At 40.1% G+C, this 27235-nt stretch overlaps 1 protein-coding gene across 6 annotated transcripts in view; it reads left to right on the top strand.

Moving 5' to 3' along the window:
• Positions 1-27235, top strand: part of Slc16a7 (solute carrier family 16 member 7) — a 163550-nt gene that overhangs the window by 97254 nt on the left and 39061 nt on the right. The gene's annotated exons all lie outside the window — the stretch shown is intronic.

Here is a 27235-nt window from a genome sequence, read left to right as displayed (position 1 = left end):
TTCCTAGTGAGGGGCATAGAACGTTAGCAATAATAACCAATATTTATTGGAATTTGCTCTTGGCCAACGCCTCATTCCACACTTGATTTGTGTAGTATTTTGCAGTCTTCTTAAGAATCCGAGAGATTATTTTCTTCTTTCTGTTCTGGGATGAAGGACATTGACAAACTAGTTTTCCAAAGTCACAGGTCTCACTTCTGGATACGCAACCTGAGCCTCAATTGTGCTCTCATATCTTTCTCTGTATATCTACAGAATGGCAGAGCCAGGCTAATCAAGTTCTGAAAACCCAATGCCGTCTCTTGCTTTGTATTGTTGACACACATTCCACCTGTCCTGGAGGCATATGGGTTATTCTGTAAGATGGCATCTCTCTAATGTACTACCAAAGCCAATATTTGATCTGTAAATAATCCTACTGTGTGTGTGTGATAAGTACATTGCCATCAGTGTGAATTTTCCACTATTTGTATATTAATGATTTTAGATTAATCAGGATTGAATAATACTGACATGGTTAAACTGTTGAGTTTTTACTTGAATATCAACATTAATATTTAAATTCTATTGGTGCTTATATTTGAAAAGCTATGACTTAAAAACTTAGAATATCGTTTGGATGCCTGTTTTAAGAATTGTATTGCTATTTCTTATATCTACATAGAAATGTTTGATCTTGTGCAATGCATCATGTTCTTCTATAGGTCTGGTGTTCTATGTTGATGCTCTGCTGGACTAACAGATTTGCCTTGACCTGACAGGTCAAGGTAAACATTAAGATACATCCAATTATTTCCCCTGCTTCTTACATATAACTGAATTGAAAGCCGCTAGAGACTTGATATGGATCCATTGAGTTTGGACATCAAGTTCCATTTTCTCTTTCATAGTTTTCTGTTAAAAATATTGTTGACTAACTTAAAGTCAAGAATCAGAATTGGATGTAGTTAAGGGCAATTCCTGAGTTGCCTTTTCCCAGCTTTTCATACACAATACCCAATTTTCTATGGCTTCAGGACATGCAGGCTCATTGGAGGCTCACTCAATACTTCCTGTGGTACCTTTTCTAACACCCTGACCTGTGCTGTCCTCTAAACCTACTCCCTGTGTTGGGCAAAGAAAAGGACCCTCTGCATTGTTCAGTGTCCAGCCTTGGACTTTATGAACTTTATTTTGGACTATATTCTGTGTCCAGAACTGATTATTTCACTCTTTTGAGCCACAGGTCACAATAACCATGTACTTCCTGGAAGAAAAATAAGAACTGGATAAGATCCAGTAAGTCTTGGACAAAATTTCCAACTCAACAGTCATTGTCCTCAAACAAAGGAGAACTGTTTTATAGAGATGCCATAGTCATAGCACAGACTTTGTGCTAGCTAGATGAGAAGGAGGATATAAAATGAGAGAATGGCATCATTTAATTTAATATTTTAATTTTCTAAAATTAGTAGTGTGATGTCTTGATGAACATTTTTTACTAGGCTTGTCATATATAAATAATTTCATTTTATGAATACATTTATTTTCTTTCTAAGTTGTGTATGGTACAAATTTCAAGAAGCACAAAGGAATACTATGTTTTGAAATGGTGTCTCATATATTCCATTCTGGCCTTGATCTCATTTAATAGTTGAAGATGTAAGAGAACCTTGAACTTCTGATTCTCCTGTCCCTACCTTCACAGTATGGGATAGCAGCACGCCCATGACGTGCCTAGGTTATATAGTTTGGGGTTGAACAGAGGTCTGGCATAAAGGATAGGTAAGTTCTCTACCAAATGCAGTACATCTCCATTCCTCAAATGAAAACTCTAGAAATCAATAAATACAATGGTAATTCGATATTAAAAATTTTGGGGAAATCACTAAGGTATCTAGAGTAATAGAAGAATAAATTCTGTCTAAAGTAAAGTGGATAGGTGTTTTCTGTGTGGTTGCGTTGAGAAAATAATGTAAGGCACGTAGAAATCCTGAGTGTACAGTGATGATAAGATGATGATAAGATCTAGAAAAGATCCTAATAAGCCCTTGGAATATTGCCCCAAATCTTCAATTTTCATGGCTGTGACTGTTCGCATGCTATCGCTGGCTATGTAGAAAACAGTACAACACAGTGCCAGGCTTTTGTGTATTGGGTGGAGAACCCAAACACCATTAAACTGTAGCACACACTGCTCAATGTAGTTTATGCATTCCCATGGTTCCTCATACTGTCCACGTTTTATGTCTTATCCCTATAGCCGAGCTTGTATCTTTGAATAAAGACAGACTCTGTGCCAGGCATGCCGGTGTACACCCAGAGTCCCAGTGCTCAGTAGGCAAAGACAAGAGGAGTTCCACAAGTGTGAGGTTAGCCTGGTCTATGTGGCAAGTTCCAAGTCAGCCAGGACTACACATTGGGACCTTATCTCAAACATATGAATGGGCCAGATGTAGTGGTACATGCCTAGTTTAGATCCTGCATGCAGAGGCAGGGGGGCAGGGAGCAGGGGGCAGAGAGAGGGGCAGAGAGGGGCAGAGAGGGGCAGAGAGAGGGGCAGAGAGAGAGGGGGGGCAGAGAGAGGGGCAGAGAGAGGGGCAGAGAGAGAGAGGCAGAGAGAGGGGCAGAGAGAGAGAGAGAGGCAGAGAGAGGGGCAGAGAGGGGGGCAGAGAGAGAGAGAGAGAGGCAGAGAGAGGGGCAGAGAGAGGGACAGAGAGAGGGGCAGAGAGAGGGGCAGAGAGAGGGGCAGAGAGAGGGGCAGAGAGAGGGGCAGAGAGAGGGGCAGAGAGAGAGAGAGGCAGAGAGAGGGGCAGAGAGAGAGAGAGAGAGGCAGAGAGAGGGGCAGAGAGAGGGGCAGAGAGAGAGAGAGAGAGGCAGAGAGAGGGGCAGAGAGAGGGACAGAGAGAGGGGCAGAGAGAGGGGCAGAGAGAGGGGCAAAGAGAGGGGCAGAGAGAGGGGCAGAGAGAGGGGCAGAGAGAGGGGCAGAGAGAGGGGCAGAGGCAGGCAGATCTTTTTGAGTTCAAGCTGATTTGGTCTCCAAAGTGAGCTCCAGGACACCCAGGACTATATGGGGATACCCTGTCTCAACACCAAACCGAACAAAACAAAACAAAACAAACAAATAAACAAAAACCTAATCCACGAATGAATGGAGGAGTCAGGAAGTCTGCTGGGAGATTGTGTCTTGTAAGCCCAACAGGGTCGCACCATCCACCAAATCTCAGCAATATGTATAAACAAGACATGAAAAATTTCAACACCAGCTGACATTCCAGTGTGGACGGGGAAATCTCATGGAACCCCGCCTCTAGACGAAAAGCTACGAGCAATTAATGACTGATGAGAAAGGGTGAATCATTCTCCCCCAGAAATGAGCCTCCTCATGGGCTATGGTCATCTATTACCAAGTGGTCAGTCTCAAAATACACACATACAAATGACGCTTTTATGTACCTGCATGTGCATGCTCAGTGGTAATAATTAAAGAGAAGAGAGTCATGCATCTGAGTCAAGGAGAGAAGCGGAAGCAATGAAAGGAAGGAAAGGGAGGACATGATATCATATTTTACCATATTTGAATTAAAATGCTTACAGTGATAAAATATAAAATTAAACAAAAGTAAATACATTTTACTGCTAATAAAAATAATACACCTTGACATCAAGACATAATGTTTTCTATTTAAAAATTGTGCAAATATACATAACAGCAACTGATTTGAAAGGGAGCATGATTTGGAGAGAGTAAGGAGAGGCAGTATAGGAGGTCTGATGGGAGGAAGGGAAAGGAGAAATTGTATAAGTATATTTTTATAACAAAAAAGAAAAGGACAAGAATACATTTATAAATCCATCTAACAGAAAATGATCGGTCCAGACAATCTTCAGCCTTCAACAACCTTCATGGTGATGAATTCAGGAGAACTTAAAAAACACCCTTAGAATCCACCAGTCTCCAATCATCTCTCATGAATGGGACACTGAGTAATCTAATGGAAGATAAACAGAAAGAAAGCATAGTGTATAAGCCAGAACGAGAAAGACAAATTTCACTTCCTTTTCTTGTAATGGTTTACAAGTTCTTTTTGGCTAAAAGGCACAGTGCCTTTAGAAGCACAATATTTTTAGTAAGATGTAGGTTGTATACTGTAGGATTCATTCATTTAACTTGTAAAAGTTGATCAGTTTTTGTTCCATTCTTACAACTGTGTAAACACTTCCCCAATTAATTTGAGAACATTTTCATTACTTCAGAAATAAATCTTGTATCTTCTCCCTGTGACTTAACTGTCTGTCTTTATAGATGTGCCTACTCTTAGCTTCATTCTCATAAATGCCCTGTATCATTAGCCGCTTTCATTTTCATAAGGCAAAGGGGTGTGTGTGTGTGTGTGTGTGTGTGTGTGTCGGCATGAAGGGTAAAGGTCAAAGGACAACTTGCAGTCCAGGTCTCCTTCTACCGTGAGGATACTGAGCATTGATTTCAAGCTGCCAGAGTTGGCAGCAAGCGCCTTCGCTTACTGAGCCATCTCGTGACCCCCCTCATTTCCATTTTTTAAACTGTCTACAACAATCTCATTGAGTTTTAATTGTGCTAGCCGTCCAGTGCCGGCCACTTGGCCTACCCCTCAAAGTCTGTATACCCTGTCAGACTCTATTACAGAAAATTAGCTCTTCCTCTTCAAGTGGTTGATAATCAAGGATGAATGTTCAGGGCTGAAGAGTCCTCTCCCCACTTCCCCTCTTAGCACTGGGATGTTCTCTAGCTTGGACCTGTGCGGTTCCTGTGCACGCTGCCGCGGTCTCCATGAGTTCATACGTGTGTCAATTCTCTTCTGTCTGGAAGACACTGCTTTCATGGTGTTCTCCATCCTTGCTGGCTTGTAGCATCTTCCTGCTCCCATTTCCCATAGTTCCCTGGTCCTTTCAGAGGAGGTTGTTGATGGAGAGATTCCCCTTTAGGACTTAGTGTTCAAATCGCTCACTCTCTACACATTGTAGAGTTTCAAGTCTCCATGTTAGTTCCCATCTCCTGTAAGAGGGGTCTTCTCTGATGATGGCAAGGGAGAGACACCCATAAGCACAGCAGAGTGTTAGTAGGGTCATTTTCTTAATCAATACATTCCTTTAACAAAACAATAGTGTTTAGTTTTCCCATAGGCCCAGGGCCTATCTTCTCTCAAATTCTTGACTGCCCAAGCAGTAATGAAAATAAACGTTTTTTTCAAGGACAATAATTTAGAATAGAAGTCTGATTGATTTGATGAATTAAGGCACAGGTATCAGTATTTTTACCTATTGGTAGATTTTTTTTTAAAGTGTGATTGACAACTGTTCTGCAGTGACTATCAAGTCTTCTGTCAAGAGTGCATTGTCTTTGGCCACACCCTCAACTCTGTTTTATTATGATTTCTGTCTGTAAAGAAATTTAACACACATTTCTGAAGCCACTTCAGCTTCTATTTCACACCACAGTTCCTCCTTACAGAAGACAAAGTCAACATCTGATTGAAAATATTTCAATTTTTTTCCTACATAGGAAAGACCTCTACTTATAAAGGCCTTTCTTGTTTGATGATTATAAATAAATTCACAGACCATGAGGTGAAAAGGCAGGATAGCTTAGCACAAAGCATAATAAGTCTCTCCCAAGTTTTACCGAGGTTATGTTTAACACAATGCTAACCGCATTTGCCTAGAGAACATCTAAGAACTGACACACTCATTAGGGCTTTGCTGTCTACCTATTAATCACTGCAGTGGGGTCACCCAGAAATATGGAGTGTTGTTTTGAGGTCTGGCCTGTGATGTCGGGGCTGGAGCCTCTTGTAATAATTAGTTGGCATCTGGGCCCTGGTAGCAAGGCATTATCTTCTCTTCTGATGTCTAAATTAAAAATGAGACTAATAACAGGTATGCAGAAAGGGTGGAAAAGAATGCAAATTACGTCGATGCGTTACTTCATCCTCAGAATAATGGCACTAAATTACAGCAACCCATCTGGCTGCCCATATGGTCTCCCGGAGTTCTAGCAAATTCTGGCAAATAGGTCAAGCTGAGTGGTCATCCCATTAATACAGCTCTAAGTGGAGGTAGAAAGTGTATTCTGATCTCAACTTCCTGCTTTATTGAGAAGACTATGGAATTTATTGCATGAAGAGCGATGGACTAGGATAGTGTTTTTGTGTAACCCTAGTCTGTTGAGAGATAACACAATGGGAAGTCCATGCAGGACCCCCAAATATAAATTTTGAGAAGATAATTTATATGATTATTAATTATTTCTTATATTTTCTCCCCTCTAATTCAACTCGAAGGAGGAATGCCAGTCATTCCGGTGAACAGAATTGACATTGTCCCCCTGGAAAATTGACCTGGTCAGTGAGAGAGTTGAAAACCCAATGTGATAAAGAATAGACATTGTTTTATTATGCACCACCGTGAGCAAAGGACCAAGCATTAAACCATTGAGCTTATTGTCCTGGAGGCTAAGAAACCAAAGGTTTTAGCACAACAGATTTGTGGGCATAATATACAATGTATAGCTGGGTTTTTTTTGTTTTGTTTTGTTTTGCTTTTTTAAGATTTAAAGAAAGCCATTATAGCCCTTTGTTTTGTGCTTGTGCTTTATTGTACATTATAATATTTGCATATTTGGGAAGAGCATTAATATAATTCATATAATAAGCTCTTCCTGAAGCAATAAAAGCAAAGGTAGTTCTGTTCTTGTGTTTGAAATAGTTAGGGGTTTTGTCTTAACTTTTCAAATCCCAGAAAGTCTACCAGGTGCATTTGGATAATCATGTACATATTATACATATGCCATTAATCTGGATGGCCATCCTTGAACAAGAATTTGCTCAGCTGCCCGTATTTGCATACATCAGGCACACTGTGCATACATTTGGCCCTAAGGTGACAACACCCACTGTTCCCTGCACACCAATTGCATAAGTATCTGTTAGTTTTCATTAGAGACAATGATATCTAGATAATTCAATGTTACAAAGTGTGATAAGGTCTTAAATGATATAACTTGTTCATTTACTTCTTTTACAAATATACATTCCATTTCCATTGTGTAAACAACATAGCCCAGTCGACACTTTAATGAGCCATCAGATGCTTTGCTTTCAAAATGTCTTATTTAATTACGACTGTGCTGTGAATCAGGGAAGAAACCGAGTCAGAGTCACAAAATTTTGTGGTGAAAGCAGATCTCATAGCTGCACGACCAATCAGCATCTCTGAGCTAAAGGATGAACATTAAGCATTCACCAGGACAAAGGGACATGTTTGAGATAGAGAAAACTATGTATAGAAAGGTCTTAACAGAGCAGAGAAGATTCCAGTAGCCCAAGAGAGATTAATATGGTTGCTATACAATGGCAAGTTGGAGGAGGAAGAGGAAGAGGAGGAAGAGGGAAAGGACCATACAACCAGTGGCCTCATATCTTTTACCCTCGTAGATGTGGAAAACCACAATCTGAATATAGGAATAGAGGCATCATATTGATCTCCCTGGACAGCCAGAAAGACCCCAACAGAGAATGCACCTTAAGCCAGAGGGACTTCTTCCTTCATGGTTCTTCATGAGACTCTCCTTACCTTGTAGGTAATCACCTTCTTGATGTTTCTCTTGGTGTTTCTCTTGTTTGCACCCCATCTTCATGTTGTCCTCTCTCCAGGTTGGCACTCGTCATAGGAACATGCTGTGGTAGCAGTGAAGGCTTCTAGGTAGACTATATACAAAGGCAGTTAAGCTCAGAATACGCACAAAGATCACAACAGTGAGTGTTCTTTTGAGTGAATTTTCAAAATGTCACATTCAAAAAGGAGTAGCATCACCAACTAGAACGGGATAAATACAGGTGACTATCAATGTATTCTTGATTGCAACAAATACAAAATTAACAAATGATAAACTCTATTCTAAGGACCAGTGAGCATCTCTTTATCATGTTTGTCTCAGCTGAGCAGCAAGTGCCATGCCTTTTTTTATTCTAAAACCTCTTATTTAATTATACTCTTGAACTGCTGTCATAAATCTGACCACAGACAACACTGTAAATTATCCTTGGGTGAGGCTTCTTGAACACATATTCTATATTGGGTTATCAAACTTCTTAAATTTAAGCATAGCAATCAGCATATCACCACCACGCCTGGCACTACGTAAGCCTCAAAGTCAGAAAGTACAAACACTCAGGGATTTTTTTGTGTTTCTAAGAGCATGAAAAAGAACTCAGATCACTATCTCCAAGCTCAAATAAGAAAGCTGATCATTGCCCCCCTTTGAACACTTCTTGAGAACATAGACGTTGGTCTGTTTAGATTTTCAACGCATGACACATACCCCCCAAGGACTTTGAAAGCTCTGGGAGCACTGATGTGTGTATTGCAAATATAGTTTGGTGAGTAAGAGCATTTGCAGATACAGAGTCTGAAGTAAGAAGGGTGTCCCACAGCCTCGTAGCTTCTCTGACTGAATTATATCAGACTGGTTCCCGGGGCTGTGTGGATCACTAATTACTCATCTGTATTGTAATTCTGCCTATCACTTTCTGACACCAAGAGAAGCCTGCATAACACAGGGCTAATTTATACAGAATTGATAGCATTTATGCAGCCAGGCATCAGTTATCACCTAGATTTTGTAAAAGTTCTTAAATGAACACAACTTTTAAATATTACACAGACAGTAATGATTACAGCTAGGCGTTTGTTTTTCTTTTTCTTTTTCCTCTAGTCTCAGCAACAGCATTAAGTGTGAATGCTTTGAAAAGCATATAAGGAATATTGACAAAGCTCTTAAAACATTAACTGGTGAACAAATAAATGATGGTTGCAAGTCTTGGATCTTTCTGACTAGAACGGGCACTGTATGCGCCAGAAGGTTGCTGACTTTGGTGATCTACAAGTTCTCCCACTACTCTTGTGACCTCACCTCTCACACAGATCAATGACTTCCACCACAAAGAGGCAGTCTGTGTGTTTTCTTAGCACACCGAGAGAAATGACTGTGCAATCCTAGAAGGCTGAAAGCAAAGGCGATCATTCAAAACACACACACACTCTCTCTCTGCAACTTTATCTCTTCTGTTTAAAGAATGCATGAAAGGCGTCTGCAAAGGAGGCAGGGATTGGAACGTTGGTGCAAAGTGGGGCGATTGCAGAGAAGTCTTTGTAAACAGGTGATCGGGGTTTCTTTTCTGTTTTTGTTGTTGTTGTGGTGTGTGTGTCTGTGTGTGTGTGTGTGTGTGTGTGTGTGTGTGTGTGTGTTTCAGTTTTACCAGGCAAACAAGTGCTGATGTCAGAGACTTACATTGATTTGGATATGGAAATAGAAGAACCATCTGCAGGGTCTAGGAGGGTGCCAGTGTATATAAATCCCCACACCACACAGGAGGGACAAACTTCGTGTTCCTTGCACCCACACAATGGTGGGCAGGTGTGGAAGCCCACCTGTACTACTCAATCCCTCTTGCAAGAGATGCAGACAGGGGACTCCTTTCATCAGATGACTAGATAGACTAGACAGGGCAATGGCCTCTGTGCTCAAGTAAAAGACCCCGTTTTCATTGGCAAGATGGATTCTAATCAAAAGAGGACAACCTGACCTTGGCAATTGTCCTCTGTGTGCACGCACACAAAGGTGCACATGTGAGTACTTACACACATTTGAACACACAAACATATGCATGAGAGGAAAGATTTGTTTTAAAAAACCCAATATATCTACAGAACAAAATAATATTTCGGGATCTGTTTTAGCTCCTTATTAGGAAAAAATAGAAGATTCCAACCCTTTGGGATTAAACCCAACAGGTGAGAACCACTGTGATATTGGTGAAAATATGAACTGGTATGTGTTTTGGCAATAACTCATATAATTTCTGTATGAGGAACAACCTCCTAAATACCTCTTGGTTATCAAATGTATTCCACAGTGAGTTTCAAATTTATATGAAATATTGATGAAGAGTTAATTAGGCTCTTTCTGTTAAAACAATTTAGCAAGATGGCTCAGATAAAAGGAACCCTAAACAAAGAAACCGCCCCACAGGAGATGTACTCTTTGGCTGTGGTAGAAAGGATTGCTTGGTGATCTGTTAACCCACTTGTGTTAGGCTTTGGAGTGTGGAGGACGCACATAGGAAATAAAAATTTAAATAGAATTTAAAGTAGAAGTGCTTTCCCCCATTTGGGTCCTTCACAGGGAAGAGTGATTGGGAGAATGTGTCTCATAAAGCATCTTCATTTCTTCTTGGCTTCAAGCAGCACCAACCTGTTGCTTCAGCAAGCTTATAAATATTTACCACACACACAATGAGCTTAATAAGTGGCAAATTAAATTAACCATATATATGAATACCACTTTTATCCTCCATGAATCTTATGTAGTATTCATAAAGGCTTCGGTGTAATAGTTTGTTTGGTGGTTTACTCTGGATAAGTTTCTTTTCCACCAGCATTTTTCATCTGTCCTCTGGCCTCCTTTATCCTAAGATTTCACGTTGCCTTCTTGTTCCATCATATACTCAAAACTTCCTGAGCATGTAACTTACTTTTTGACTAATTTGTAAGAAAAATCATCTCTCTCTTCCTTTCCTTCAGTTTTACCTCATTTAATTTTTAAGACATGGCAGCACTGTGGAATATGGGGTACTAGTTCAGAGATAGGGCACTTAGCTATGCTTAGATTCCGGTGCTGGCACTACAGGCTGGCCCTACAGGCTGCATGCTTGTGCTGGGTGCTTTTGAGGAGACATTCAGTGTTTCTTCGGGCCTCCTCCTTATGCACAATGGCGTACATCTATTCCTGTGAATCTAGTTTCTGAACTGTCCTCACTGCCCTCCCCCTGATCACATTGAATAAGAGCACATGGCTTTCTGAGTGGAAGACACTTTACTATAAAATCTGGTTATATTAACATGGTGCTTTAGCTTTGAACTTAACTTTGTATTAAGAATTCAAACTTTACTAATGATGTAGTTAATTCTGTAATTTAGAAACTTGAGCAGATGAACAGACAGACAGAAAGAATCGCATGGCAATGCCTGCCATGCCTCCAGTTTCCTCTAAAAGAACCATGTTCGGGGACGACAATGGGCCATGTCCCCATCACTTTCATTACTTTCACATCTTTATCTAAGTACCTCTAAATTAAATAGTTTAGCCTTTAGTCTAGGTATTATGTTATTCTTAGGACCAACACACACACACACACACACACACACACACACACACACACACGAATGAATACATATATTCATTCCTTTTAAAAAGTGTGTCTTGTATAAAATGCATAAATCACCAAATCCATACTTGATTAGCAAAATGTCACTGTGCCTGGGGCCTTGGCAGGGGATGGCTCTGTTGTGTTTGAACAGATTGTCAAACAATGTGTGCCAGTCTGAAATCTCTCCGGTCACATAGAGCTGCCAGAGAAAGTTCAAACCAGAGTCTCTGAGATGAAGATAAACACATTTGTGGGTTGGTGTTTGCGTTCGATGTAGCCCATGCCTCTTCAAGAAAGACAGGCAAATCACATTTTGCCTTCATTGAGTAGAAGTTTCAAGTCTAAAAAGAGTTACAATAAAACAGTATGAAATTCTGAGAGGTATGGTTTATGTGAATAGATGTATTAACTAAATTTTATGATATTGGAATTTCAGCAAGAAAGAAACTGGAGCCGTTGAGTCTCAGAAAAGCCTGAAATGACCAATTTCATAGCATGCAGTGCCACTATATAGAAACTATGGTACCAATAAAGAATGAATGAAAGTAAATTTTGTAAAATAATTTAACATAATTTTCAAAAAATCATCAGTGATAAGTCGAGGCACGTGAAAGCAATAATATTTAGCACGTTCCATGCCAAGGCATTACTCTGCCCTTTTTCCTGGTGGTTATTATGTGATTAGTTTACTACAAATAAAATAATGTTGAAAACAGGTTTAGCCTCTAACCCCGTTGACTGTAGTGTTTATGCTTCTGTCAACTTTTCTGTCTAGTGGCCATGTGATCTCTCAGGCATGTACTCTTCCTCTTTCTTTTGTCAACCTTCTCTGTGTTGTTCCTATGGTAAAGCTGAATTTATTGTGTTGATAGTTACCACCATGCAGCATGACTGACCAAGGAGCACAGTCTAGGAAGGATAGTTACCTTTTTTCTTACATTATTATTGCCTGTACTTATAAGAGACTTAATTCTTTTGTTTTGTTTTTTTAATCTCCTTTTCTATTCTAGCAACATTCGTGAGTTTGGCCTGCATTTTCTTTAAAGTAGAGCTTAGTCATTGGAAGGAAGGCACAATTAGTTCCCACGCCAATAGAAATAAATCATTTGTTTTGAAAAGGATTCATCATGGTAATATGAAACTTCTTTCATTCCAGATATAAAAATAAAGAACAGAAGTATAAACTGTTGCAGTAATATAGACTTAGGAATGATCTCTTGGCAGTAACTCTTTAAGCATATTGCCCACACCCTCAGATATTTAGTATTTCCTTTACCGCCTGCAGGAATTGAATGATAATCCTCTCCCCCACCCCTCTGTCCCACCCCAACAGGCTCATGCATTTGAATCCTGGGTCCTTGGGAAGTGGGACTGTTTGAAAGATTTAGAAGGATTAGGTGGTGTGGCCTTGTGAGAGGAAGTGTGTCAGTAGGAGAGTGCCTCTACATTTTGACAGCCTACTCCAGGCCCAATCTTTCTCTCTCAGCCTGTGGATCAGGATGGACCTCTGTTACTCCACAGTTCTATTCATGCCTTGCATGATGATAATGGACTAAGCCATTGGAACTGTAGGCAAGCCCCCAGTTACATGTTTTACTTGACGAGAGTTGTTTTGGTCATGGTGTCTTGTCTTTTCCCTGCAATTGAACAGGTAACTACCATAAAAAAAAATATAAGTCATATCCTAATCCCAGGTCCTGTTATAGTCTTTAAGATGTTATACAAGAAATAGCTTCTATCATCATCAGCATCAGCATCATAATCATCATCTTAATGATTGACCTAACCATTCCTCCTTTCAGTCCTCTGACTTCTCAGTTCTGAAACTCACCATCTCTAGGGATACCCTTATTCCTGTGGTCATATTCTCACTTGTAATTATGAACAATTTTGAAAATCATATCAATTTTATGATATCTTATTTTCTACCCACGGGGCCCTATTCTCTAGTACCAGACTTATTATCATTACAAGCATCAAAGTCTTTAACACTGTTATCCTATTAACCTTCTGTTACTACCACATCTATCGCTGCCCTCCATGTTTTTATGTCACTGATCTAGATAAGAGATTATCACTTCCTTGAATACTTGATAATAATTTTCTTGGATCTATGGTGAGAACAAAATTCTGGTTAAATATAACTCTATACCTACTTAACTCTTGCATCTCTGAAATTAAAAGTAGTAAAACAAGACAGTTCTCTTCTTTGGTCTCTCTTAGTTTGTAGTCAGTAATCTCAAAGGGGCCTGTAATACTGCTTTCTATTGTCTTAGCCTGCGTTATCCCATAGCCTATAAGATGAGAAGATACTTCTTTTTTTCCAGTGAAAGACTGCTGGCAATTGAACCCTGGACCTCTGAAAGAGCTCTTAACCACTGAGCCATGTTTCCAGCCTAATTTCTTTTAAATTTATATTTTGGGTCAATTTTTTTCTATATTCTTGAAATTCTTTCTGTATATTTTCTTCCATTTTAACAAACTTCTTTCAAAGATTTTGAGTTCTTTTTCAAGCAGTTCACCTATTTCCAGGCCCTGGAAAAAGTTCACTATCTTATTTGTTGGTTATTTTTTACTTGGTTTATGTATTTCTTTTTGCTTTACATTGACATCTGAATATCAGAAGTAAGGTCTTAGTGCAGGTTTAGAAGACTAGCTTCCTCTGGTAAACTCTCTTATTAGGTGTTCAGTACCGAGATTGTAGACAGGCAGTCTCCCATGGCCTCTTAAAGCAGGCTATCTAATGCCCGAGTCACCAGGCAGCCATCTTAGTACCTTTAATCTACAGACTTGTTGGTAGCTTCTGTATCTACTGCTATGGACTTTATAACTGGGTTCTAGAGATTGGCTCAGATGATAGAGTACCTGGAACCTATACCCAAGTAAGGCCATTGCAAAGTCTGGAGTTATAAGAGCTTACCCAGTGCTAGGTATGCCTGGACCTCAGTCTGTGAAGATGATTCTGGGTCCTGAATAGGTCTGTACTCTGTATCTATTGGACTGAGGCTTGGCCTTGGGTATACACGACATGGAGACTGCCTCATGCTGGGACTAGTGTAGGGCTTAGGGTCAGTAGCCTTGTGCTTTCTCATGAGCTTATATATCTGGCAGATTGATATTCATGTCCACCCTCATCTCTTCTGAGTCCAGACCTAAACTTCTAAAGCTTCCTTCTAACACCTTCAAATGCCTCACAAACACTTCGTATGACATATTTTAATTTCTCCTCTCAGCATTATTCTTCTTATCAGGTGCACAGGCTGCAAACTCCATTCTGTGGTTGTTCCTTAATCCCCAGTCAGCCACTATGTTGCTTCTCCCTACTAACTGTATGCAGTAACTGATCACTTTTCAGACTTCTGTTACCATTACCTTGTCCATGACATTCATTGACAGTTGTAGTCCAGGTTATTATTGAAGTCTATGATTTCGTAATCTCTGTCCCCCAACAACTGTCCACAAAATACCAGAACCCAGGTTCATTTGTGTCTGAACCCGTGTAAGGCTTTCATCTCACTGTGAAGACCTACCTCCACCATTTCCTCCCTGCCCTTGGTTCCTGTCACCTCCTTTCTTGGTCATTCTAATTACAGACTCTACGTTCTCTTCCCAGAATGTGTCAGCAAAATTTCACCTCTGATTTTCATCGTGTTCCTTGTCTGTAATGATTCTCTCTAAGATTAAGAAATGGCTTCATTTTCTGCTTCATTTCTTTCAGATATGTATACAAGATACATCTTATAGCTGTGTAGGAGTTCATGGTTTTGTTTTTCAGATCTAATAAAGAGTATATTGAGATTCTCCTGGGTTTCAATAATCATTGCTAAATGTTCACATAGAAAAAACATAAAAGTGTTGGTTCCTAGAAAAGAGGTTTCCTCCAGGTACGAGATATAGAAGTTAAAGGTGTGGAGGCTGTGCGGCTGTGTGGTGCGCTGCGGTGTGGAGGCTGGGCGGCTGTGCGGCTGTGCGGCTGTGCTGCTGTGTGGTGCTCTGCGGTGTGGAGGCTGTGCGGCTGTGTGGTGCGCTGCTGCGGTGTGGAGGCTGTGCGGTTGTGTGGTGCTCTGCAGCACTTACTCGTGCACTGCTCTCAGAGAAGACAGAGCAAAAGAGCCCAAGTGCTCAGAAGATGTTGAATGGAAAGAAAAGAGCAGAACTTTTCAGAGGAAAAAGAAGACTTGAGATGTTTGGAAAGACTCCATGTTTCAGTGTCGAAGCAACATGGAAATGCTTAAAGTTAATTCTTTCCCAGAAAATGAAGGGAGGAAATGTCATAGGTATAATCAAGCACATGTCATCCCATATGGCAACCGTGTGCTAGTAGTATAAGGTCAGAGAGTAAATATACAGAGAGAGAACACATGAATCCTGATAACCCTCCAGCTTCCTGCTTGACCCTTTCCAAACAATAATTACTTATTTTCAACCACCATTCTCTTCTGGGTTGACTTTTTGTTTCCTCTGTGTCCTTCCCTGCTATGTGAGAAGGGTTTGCCCTGTGCTCCCTCATCAACATTGTGCAGCCCCTCTTCTCTCTTTGCCATCCAGGCACAAAGAGTGTAGAAATTCAGAGTTACAAGCACAGTTGTAAAGAAGAGGAGAAGCAGGTATAGCAACTCAATGTCTACTTCACAGACATTTGCCATGCTAACAGTAGAGGCTGCAGCCTTAAATAGCTTAAGCAAAACCTAGCCTTAATACTCCCTCTTGTCCTGATGTGGTTTTGCTGTTGTAGAGACTTCATTGACTCTATAAGCAGCCAGGTGCTTTCCAAGAAAACTTTAGAGCTGAGAATCCGGAGATGGTGGAAGGGCTAGAGTAGCCACTGCGACTCTCAGATGCATCTTTCTTCTGCAGAGGATCAGGTGACAGTGGAATTAGAGGAGCAGTCATGTGAGCAAACGGGCAGGCTTTTACCCTCTACATTTGCCAAAGAACATATTGGGTGTCTCTCCAAGAGCTACTTGTACTCTCATAGTTACATACTAGTTTCCAGGTATGTGTGTTCCTGGAGAACATTTGCATGCTTGGAAAGGAGAAAATGTCTGTAGAATCTTCTGTCGATTGTAAATAAAAGAATTAAAACTGAACCTTTTAATCCAGTGTATTATCCCCGGAGCACATAAACCTCTTTCTATATGACAGATCACCACTTGCTGGAAGTGCCTGGATGCTTTGCTCTCAGGGGTTTGGCGAGCTGCCTAGAGGGATAGATCTGGAGCTTAGGACACAGCAGTGACTGGTGACTAGGTATATGGTTTAATTAAGCAACATTACCAATTAGTAATTCCACTCAGGATGTCTTAATTGAAAGCGTGTCTAAAGGAAGATTTTTTTTTTTTAATCTTAAGAATGATGCTTGTATATTTAAGTCAGTCCTATGTAAGTTCTATAAATAAGGAGAGAAATTCATGTTAGAAATTTTTACTAAGGAAAATATTAGATAAGATAAATTATGCAACATTTAGTATACTTCCTGGTAAAGAATTGTTAAAATACCACCACATATTGTTCCAGTGTGAAGGAATAATAAATATTGTATCTCCAGATACACTGTTGAATGAATGTGTTCTATGAAGAACATTGGGGCACAGAGGTCCAGGGAATACCTCTTTGTCTCTATTCATAATTACATAGAAAGCCGATGGTGAGTCTGTAATATAATTTTATAAATAGAGTTTGCAAGAAACCTTTTTGAACTTCACATATGTGGATAGTGTTTAAAGAAATACTGTAATTATGGTGAATCCTGGATTTGTACAAGGTGCAGGAAGCTTTCCTTTCTTGATTTACAAAAGAGGGATGACTGAAGGTCACAAGACAGAGTCCATGGCCACAGTCCACGGGCACAGTCCACAGGTACAGTCCACAGACGCAGTCCACAGACGCAGTCCACAGGCGTAGTCCACGGCCACAATTCAGGGGCACAGTCCACAGGCACAATCAATGAGCACAGGCCATGGGCAAAATCTATGGCCACACTTCATGGCCACAGTCCACGGGCATATTCCACAGCCACAGTCCACAGGGCACAATCAATGGCCACCATCCACGACCACAGGGCACAGTCCACAGATTATGTAGACTGAGTGTATTTGCACTTCTGCATTTGTATAATTGTGTACCACTGCTTTTTGATTCATCTCTTCTTGGTGGGCCAGGATCCATTTTTCTTAATAGAAATAGTAGTTGGGGGTGGGGGGACAACAGTAATTTAGAGGAAGAACTTATGCTTGCACACATAATTATTTCTAAGCAGAGCAAAAAAAAAAAAAAAAAAAAAGGTTGATGAATAAAGAACAACTTTCCTGTTAGGAATAATTCTCCAAAGCCAAACTTATTTCTCCACAGATTTTTAGTTTCACAGGATTTCTGAACTGCTTAGTTATCCTCTGAGATATGTGAGATCACTTTTTTTTTTTTTTTTTTGAAAATTTTACTAAAGAAACAGAAACTAATAGCAACAATTATCATTATCCTCCTTGGTGAATACTATATGCTTTTACTTCTCAATGTGCTTAGATTCTAAAAACACGAACAGTTATCCCATCAACCGCCTTAGCATTCTTCCAACAACCTCCTCATTTTTTTGTTCCTTACGAACCATCATAAATCAGCACCATAACCTGTTACACACTGCACTTGTTTCTCCCTGAACTGCCTTCTGCACGCGATTGTTGTAATTCATTTTTTGAGTGTTGACAGTTTACATGGTACTGCTCAAAACATAACATCTTTCTCAAATCTACGCCGTATTGAGCGTAGTTTCCCTAGACTAGAGAATAAACTCCCACTGTGCCAGCCCACTTCAGCCCAGCTCAGGATCTTAGCAAGTGCTGAAAATGAACGGTGAGTGCTTAGATTTCTGAAGGGATTCTGAATTCTGGTTTCATTTCCCCTCTGACTATGTTTATACTTCTTTCTGCTAAAATGGGTAGAAGTCCATGCAGCCCATTTTAAGATTTTGGCAGCATTCATTACAAAGCTACCATCCGACATTTTGGAGAATTTTATAATGTAAAGGATAACATACTATTTGAGTAGCCAAATGATGTGCATTCAATTAAGCAACGTCTTAAAATCTTTTGAAAACACAGAATATTTGAAGTTTGCAACTGTAAATTAATAAATGCCTCAAATGTAGCATATATTTCTTTTATGTAGAAGGTCTATGTAAGAATAGGGAAATTAAGAGCCACTAGGATGGCTCCGTGGGTAAAGGCTTTCTCTGTGAAGCCTACATATCTTAATTTGACACTTGATATCCACATGGGGGGAGGAAGAAATTGATTCCTGAAAGTTATCCTCTGACCTCAACATGAATGTTATGGTACTTGCCACACACATACACACACACACACACACACCATAAATAAAATAACAAACTTTAATATAAAAAAAGAATAGAAAATGGAAGAGCAAGGGAGTAAAAGAAATGAAGGTTGCTGATTAAACACATTCTAGCAGGTACGCTGTTGGTTAGTTTGTTTGTACAGCTATTCTTACTGCAATTGGACGTTGACTATATGATCTAGATTTTGACCTCTGCTCACTACGAGGGTGTAACTGAACACCTTTGAACATTAAAAGGGTATTTAAGTTGGTTTGGAGGGAGGAAATGGAAGAGAGGGTAACATAATTATAATCTTTAAAAAAAAACCCAAATAATACAAAAAATGGTTACAGAGGAACAGGAATCCTAATCTCTGGTTTTGGATTCCCTGTCATTTTGCTGTCAGGGCTGCTAGTTCTTTGACTGTGCTCTCCACAGTCCCGAGCTGAGACCTATAGTCCCTCTCTGTCTTATATAACACAGCATTCAGGAAGCATTACCTACATGGTCATAGAGATTATACATGGTAAGGTACTCGGGAAAAAAGATGACAGCAGGACTTATGCTTTTGGCCTCTCCATAAAAGATTAGATTATGAGAACACAAACCCAAGTGCTGAGAGCCTTAGTACTGCAGCATGAATCGCCCTCAACTAATATATTTACCAAAAGAAAAGGAGAAGGGGATTGGGGTGGATGATCAATCACAAGCAGAAACTTGTCAGCAACTCGTCACACATGGTTTGGTGGCAAAGGATCAAAAGCCTCATTGGCCAATGGTGGCAGGATCAGAGTTCCCTATCAGAGTTCTGATTCCAAGAGCAAAACAAATGTAGATCTAGAATAAGCTGCACACTCAAGTCCAGTTGGGCATCTGGTCTGGAAATAAGACACGGTCCTTGACGGTTACTCTTTTGTTTCAAACCGGTTCTGCTTCGGTAGATACTGAAGGAGACAGTACAGCTGCTATATCGAGTACAGAAGATGTAATATGTGAAATGTGAGAGAGTGGGGAAAGTCACTGACTTAGAAAGCATATAGTAATACCAGTATACTCTTGAATCTCCATGGAAGCCTGATTAAGTTATAACACTTTACGAATCATACCTTTTGTGGTTTTACAATGGTTACATGAGAGGAAATGAATCATCTCGTAAACAGATCATCTTTGTTAATATGCATCTCAAATGGAAGTAACTTGTCACTTAAAATTGGACTTTTAAAAGTAGGGAGATGGATGAAGACTGACAGTGCAGGAAAGCTACACCCAGCACTCAAATAGCCCAGTGAGGCTTGCTGACAGTTTACTTGGCTTGACCCCTGCATGAAGCCATCCAGTTGTCTGAGGTAAAAGGAGCTGTAGGAAGGATCTTTCAAGAGATGGAAAAGCACTTTTATTCAGATGTCACTAAAGTGCTATGTCTGCAGATGGATGATCCAGCTCTGCACAGAGTCCCACTATGACCATGCTGCATACTGGGAATCTTGGCTTCCAATTTCAAAATTCAAGCCTCCCAGTCAGTACTTCAGGAAATACTGAAGGACTTCCCCTCCACTTCCTGCTGCCACACTTTCTCACTGTTGTCAGAGTTTTTTTGAATTTCCAGTACTAAAGGCACTAGCAACCTCTGGTACCTTGTGTCAGTGTGTTGCTGTCAGCACCACCTTCCTGTGCTGAGCATTTGCTACACTAGTACCCATTAAAAAAAAAAAGTCCCACGACTGATATCAAATGAAAAAAAAATAGCTGAGAAGCACAGGGACTAAAATGAACTGCTGGAGTTTCAAAGCTCTCTCTCAATAATATACTATAACAACATATTGTAAACATTGGGAGAAGTATTGTGTTATGGGCATATATTAAATGTAGCTGCATCTGAATACTGATAAAACAAAGTAATATTAAAGTCATCACATTAATTATTAAGGAAAATTAGGTAGATAGTCATACATCTGGGCAAAACATCTGGGCAAAATCCATGTATAATTTTTCTTTTTCTAACTAATTTTGAGAGATATTTAGATTCCAGCTGGCATTAGTAAGATCTACTCTTTCCTGAAATATACTTATTTTCCAGATTGGAGTTGTCTCATACTATTCTATCCCACTAAATTACAATTTCGTTGGTCAATTTAAAGAAGTTTTACGCTTTTACAGTCCTTTGACACTTATTCTACAACAGTGTGTATTCATCCAACATTTCCACACATGTACGAAGACCTCATAGACCTCATGTTCTTTAACATATTAAATTTCTTCAAGAATTAGTCCAGTGGACAACATCCCCACTGGTACTCTCCTAATTTCCTTTATTAATAATTTAATTAGTTCTTCATATTAAGTTGTGATCCATGCTCCTGTAGGTCTAAATCTGTCCATAATATTCTTATATAGATTCAACTTATGAATCAAAACACAAACTGCATTAAGTCTTTCAACTTCCTGCAAATCAAGTAGCAGAAAACTGTGAGACATTATATCGGTGATGCATTAACTGTCTCACACCCATCTGAAGACATCAATCCATTTGCTTTTGAAATAGCTGACGAGTTTCGGAAGGGTAGAGTCATCCTTTTCCAAATAGCAAAACTGAAATCCAAAAGGTTAAAAGACTGGCAGAGATCACAGGACCAGCTGTAGGAAAGGTAGCCTGATAACCTTGCTTGTCATTGCTTCTAAGGAAGTGGGCAGAAGGGAAGAGACCCGGATAAATGCCCAGTGCAGTTTACTTTTTCCCATCATGAGGTTCATGGCGTTCCTAAGCACTGTGGATCTGAAATGCACAGACTGCAGTCCAATAATCTTTGTGTGGTAACCATGTGACTCTTAGGCAAGCAAGCTCAACTGCCCCAACCTGACTCCTTCGTCTGCAAAATGTTTACTTATGTCATTCTTGGCTCCTTCATAAAAGGTCATATGACCCACACAACAAAGGGAGAGTCCTCTGAAAATGACTGAGTGCTTTTATAAAATATAAGCAAACATTGTTTCATGCTACCATGGCATTTCAGAGCAAGAAATTATCCAGAAGAAAAGGATAGGTGGTGAAACCTAAACTTTACCATTAAGAGGTGTGTGATTTCAGCCAAGTCAGTGAACTGGTAGAAGCCATTTTTTGTTCACTACAATACAGGGATTTAAGTGGTGTTTATATCAGTAAAAATGCTGGGATGTATGTACTACAGGCTGTGAGAGGAAGTATAAAATGAAAAGAGGTAACGAAGTCTTCAAATGCTGAAAACAAGTTCTAATAGCACAAACAGAGAGAGGGGAGAGAAAGGTGGAGAGGAGAGAGAGAGACATAAAGGAGAGAGGAGGTGGAGAGGAAAAAGAGGGAGAAGAGAGGACAGAGGAGGAGAAGGAAAGAGAAAAAAGAAAAGGAGGAGATGGAGGAAGAGGAAGGAGAGGAGAGGGTGGAGGAGAAGGAGGAGGAGGAGAAAGAGAAGAGGAACACAAAGAACAAGAAGAAAAGGAGGAAGAGGAGGAGGAGGAAGAAGAAAATAGAGTCCTCTTTAGCCTGTATTGTACTTGTGATATTTTTATGTCTGCATTGTAAAATGTAATTGTTCCTGAATCTCCATGAGTTCTTAAAATAATGAACCAAAGCAACCATAAGAGGGCACAGCGGAGAAGAAGGCCCTGCATGACCAAAACCTCACTTCCCACTCTGGATTGGGGTATTCTTTCTTACATACTGAACTCTCCCCAGGAGTTTGACTCCTTTCTTCATGCATTTTTTTAATTTTCTCAAACCTTTGGGATGCTTGCTTTTCTATTACTGTATCAGGGCCTTCCTTCATAAGAGTTGAAGTGACATTTCATATTGACTTTTATGGACAACTGATCACCCCACTCACTCCATTACATCAATTTTGTGTCTGAGCCAGATACAGTTAGCCTTTAGACTTAACCACTCCAGGCTCTGTACCCTCCCCCTGCCAATACGAATTTTACAAATGGGAGTGTGCTATTGTGTAAGAGTGAACATAAGAGGTGACTTTTACAATATCACAAAGAGAAAAGGTAATTCATTATTATCGGTATGAACAAATATTCTGCAGTTGCCAACACAAGGAAGGCTTAACACAGGTTCTGACAGGTGTTCAAACATGCTCAGATGGTAACCATTTTTGTTTATCTGAATTTTGTTAAATGGCAAGCTGTTTTCGTTCATCTGACTTCAAGCCTGACTTTCTGGGTGTAGAGGTAATGAGCAGAATATTAGAGGCTCAATTAGAGCCAGAAATATGCCTGAACTTTCCTTCAGATAACTGACATTGTAGATTTGCTAATTTATTTCACTCACAAGTCCTCTTTATACATAGCTAGACCTTATTCACATATATTAAGAACCCAGTGGTGAAAACAGAATAGTCCATGTTTCATGATATTTATAATCTTAAAACATTGTTCAAATCTTCAAATACTACCCCAATTGCATACAATCCTCTAGTTTCTTAAAATGGAGCTAGAAGCCTCCCCTCCTGTGACAGCAACTATAAAGGTCACTACATTTTCCATATAACTAAATCATCTTTAAAAGAATTTAAAACATGGTACAGAAAATGAAGGCAAAATTGTTTTTCATAGCTCGTGACTATAATCTAAACACCCCCTTTGTGCTTTGTGATTCAGTACGGAAACAGCGATGGTATAAATAGCACGGTACTACTGGTCTCCTAAGGAGTCAGTTTGATTTGAGGCATATTTAACTTATACCTCAGAGCATAGTTTTCATGTCAGGAGAAAATGTTTTTGCTACTAGGAAACCTCAATCCTATTCGTATCGCGAGTCTGAGATGTTGTATCTCTTCTGAAGTTGCTGTATTTCATTGAATCATTTTAATGGGCTCTGGCTGCAGAATATCAATATCGCGCTTGAGATGGAAGGTGGTTCTGGTAATGCCTGATGCCTCAGCATCATTTGTAAAGCAAATGATGGTGAGCTTGCGGCCTAATGGCCACTAATTTATTTTGAATGCGTGATGCATTGCCTCAGTCAGTAGTGAGCCGGTTCACTTCAGCTTGTGAAGAGTTCAGTGTGTGGAGAGTTTTATTCTTTAGCATCCGATGGAAAAATAGGCCCATTTCAGAAGAAAAAAACAAACTGGGAAGAAATCTGCAATTGTGCAATCATGTGGGAGTAGCTGATACATTTATCAGTTCTGTGTAACAGTTCTCATGCTTCATGCTCTGTGCCTTGCCTTATCATGGGTAACAATGGCACTCTTACTAAAAACCAATGAAAAACACCCAAACAACCTTCCTTGATTTTCCCTTTATTTAAGCATGCAGTTCCCACTGGTTTTAGAGCAGCTGTTTTTTGTTGTTTGGGGTTTAAGTTTTTTGGTTGTTTGGGTGTTTGGTTGTATGGGTTTGCCTTTTTGAGACAGGGTTTGTCTGTGTAGCCTTGGCTGTCCTTGAACTCTGAGATCCTCCTGCCTCTTCCTCCTTGGGTGCTAGGATTAATGGCGTGTACCACCACCACCTTTCTGGGACAGTTTCTTAATCAATACCTATTATGATATTTTTTTCAGCAGAAAGAAGGTATGTTGCATTTTGTACGTTAAAGATTGCTATACATCTCAGTACTTAACAATATTATATAAATTGCCAGTATTCTGCTTATTGCTTAATTGCATTGCCAAGGAAGATAAATTTGATGAGATTATTGAAGTTCCCAGATGTTATCTTTGCTTAGTGATGGACCTTTAAATGCAATCAGTGCAGTCTGGAAAACCTCCTTCCTCTGGTAACGTCATTAAATAATTTTAGTTGAAACTGGCCTCTTTGGCATTTGATTATTAACTGTGTTGATATGGTGCCCCTCCGTTGCTATGGACAGTGTTGATATTTATGGCTATGGCTGTGATATAAAAAGAGCCTGGGATTCGAGTCAATGTGTGTGTGGAAAAGACTTTCCCATCTTTGTTTGTATCATGACTTGAGATCTTATGATAGCCATACTCTAGACTGGTTTCTGTCACTCTCTTCATTATCCTTGATGCAGAATTCCTGCCCTGAAGGCTCAGCAGGGTAAGTGGATGCATTCTAGGATCATTTGAAGATCTCCTACTTGTATCACAACACCAGTGTGCCTTGGTTTCCCTCCAGAATTTGCATATTATACCTTGTCTTCTGTAGGCCGATGGTCTCTATCAGTGTACACAGCACAAAGAGCTATTGGATGGCAGAGACTGGTAATGCTTTGCCACTGCCCTGTGTGATAATGGCCACCATCCCCAAAATTCATTTTACTATTTGTGCATTTGCATAAGAACTGGATTGGGGAAAGTTCCAGAAGCTGCAACCGTATGCAAAGAACTACAGGCAGTAAAGGAAAACTGGAAAGGAGAGAGGTGGCAAATATATATATATATATTTGCATATATATATATGCAAATATATATGCAAATATATGAATATATGCAAATGCAGTGACCGTGAAGGACAAGAAAGAGACCATGCATCTGAAGGAAGGTTGGGAGAGACAAAAGAGAGTGGAGCAATATAATTGTATTATAATCTTAAAACAATAAAACAGACTAAGATTTTTTTAAAAAAGAATAATATCAAATTACATTCTCACAGAGCCGCCATCCTGCCTGTTTTTCTTATCCCAGAGAGACTGGATTAATGCAATGCATCCACACTAATACAAGAGCAGCTATCTGACCTAATCTATTTATTGCACACCACACTAAGAAAAAGCCCAGTTCCCTAAAGGACATACACAGGAGACTATCAACCCAAGATGTTCAAGAAATTCCAGCAACCAGGGAAGTCACACTGGGGTGACTTCTCAGTCTTACTTTGGTTTGGATTGGTAGGGAGGTCTTGAAGGTTTGCTTATGCAAGTTTGAAATAGTTCTTGATAGTGTGTAGTGTCTTCACCAAGTAAACAGTCTGGAGAATGTCATTTACTACAATGAGACAGACAGACAGACAGACAGACAGACAGACAGAAAGGATAGTGAAAATCTGAAGTTCCTTTTTTAAGGGGAGAGAGAGTATTTTTGCTTGTGAACCAAAGAGAATACCTGAGCAGTCAGGAGACAAGGGAGCTCCCAGAGAGAGAGTAGATCATAAAATTTGATTACGGACTTTTATTCTAGCCAAGACTTTAAGAGATTAAGTATTAACATCAGAGGGCGAAACTGGTTCAGATAGCAAATGGAGGCTCGTGGAGCTGGTGAGAGAACAAAGCGCACATTCAAACTGGACTGCTACCGCAGTTGTAAAGGGAGGTGAGCCAACAGGACGAAGCCCTGCCCTTTGATAGCAGATGTGGAATTAAATTATCTCTCAAGCATAGGCGCCGCCCTCCTCTTGGCTGCTGTAATATATCTAGTGAAAGACAGCTGACTCATTTAACTGTTTCCCAAAGGCAGATGAAGATGGTACCAGTCAGAATGCCCATCTCATGCCTAAGTAACATGGCAGGGGATCCTGTGGAAAAACAACAACAACAATGACGACAACAACAACAATGACAACAACAACAACAAACCAAAAAAAAAAAAACAAAAAAAAAAACAAAAAACCCAAAACCTTCTCACACATAGTTCTTATAGGGGCTTATTAAAATCTATTTACCAACTCCAAATTCTATCATAGGCCAAGACTCTTTTCTTGATCATAGATGGTTCTGGCAGTCAGCCCACTTTCTGCCGGGATTCTAGCCTATTTTTTTTTTTTCTTTTTTGGCACTCATTCTGACTTTATCTTATTCAGGACATCTGGTAGTCTTTGTGTCGCACACTGTAGCCTTGCCTTGGAGGAAGGAAGGTACCAATGACTGGCCACAGGCAAAAGGCCATTGCACACTGAGCTTAAGCTCTGAGCTGTGACCTTTAAGTGCAAGAGAATCAGTTGAGGTCCTTGAAAGTTGTTTAGTGGCATCTGTCTAGGACAGCTCTAAAGATTCTCCTGCACAAGGTGGAAGGCATTGGACACCTTGAAAATCTTTTAGTGTTTGCAAGTGTGCTGGGAAGAAGCAACCAGTTCTCAGAGCTAGGCTAGGCCTTCTCCTTCTTAGCACTTTACTCTAGGTGGAGTCTCAGGAATGACAGCCATATCATGATTTCTTATAAGTGTTTATTAAAAATCAGGCCAAAGTGGACAGAATGGAGGGCTCGGTGGTTAAGAGCCAGGGATACTCTTCCAGAGGACCTGATTCCCACATGCCAGCTCACAAAGGCTCAGTGACAGGGAACCAGTGCCCTCTTCTGGCTTCCACTGGCAACAGACATGCATGCACGTTGATGCATAGACATACAGGTAAAACATTCATACAAATAAAGTAATGAACTAAATTTATATTTCAACCTGGCAGAAGCAGCTCTTCATTCTGCAGAGTGGAGAGCAGGATCCGCTTTCCTAGGGTCACATACTAACACAGCCACAGCTTTAGGTAACCAGCATCCTCACTCAGCCTTAGAGCTCTTGCAAGAGGCAAAAAGGCATCGACTTGAACCCTTGGGGGCTCCCGAGGCCAGTCAGGAGTTGCGAGTGATAACGCTATGCTATTGATTTGTTGGTTTCCAGTTAATTTTGGGATGCAGAGGAAAGAAGAGCCGCAATGTTCAGATTGCTGCCGGCCAAATTGCTGCTTCACGAGCCAAATGCCCACATGTAGAGAGGAAGGGAGAAATCACAGTGGAAACGAGGGGATGGA

The sequence above is a fragment of the Arvicanthis niloticus genome, chromosome 22 (genome assembly GCF_011762505.2).
Source record: "Arvicanthis niloticus isolate mArvNil1 chromosome 22, mArvNil1.pat.X, whole genome shotgun sequence".
Taxonomy (NCBI): domain Eukaryota; kingdom Metazoa; phylum Chordata; class Mammalia; order Rodentia; family Muridae; genus Arvicanthis; species Arvicanthis niloticus.
Note: the sequence above shows the minus strand (reverse complement) of the source record. Positions and strands in the feature narration are given on the sequence as shown.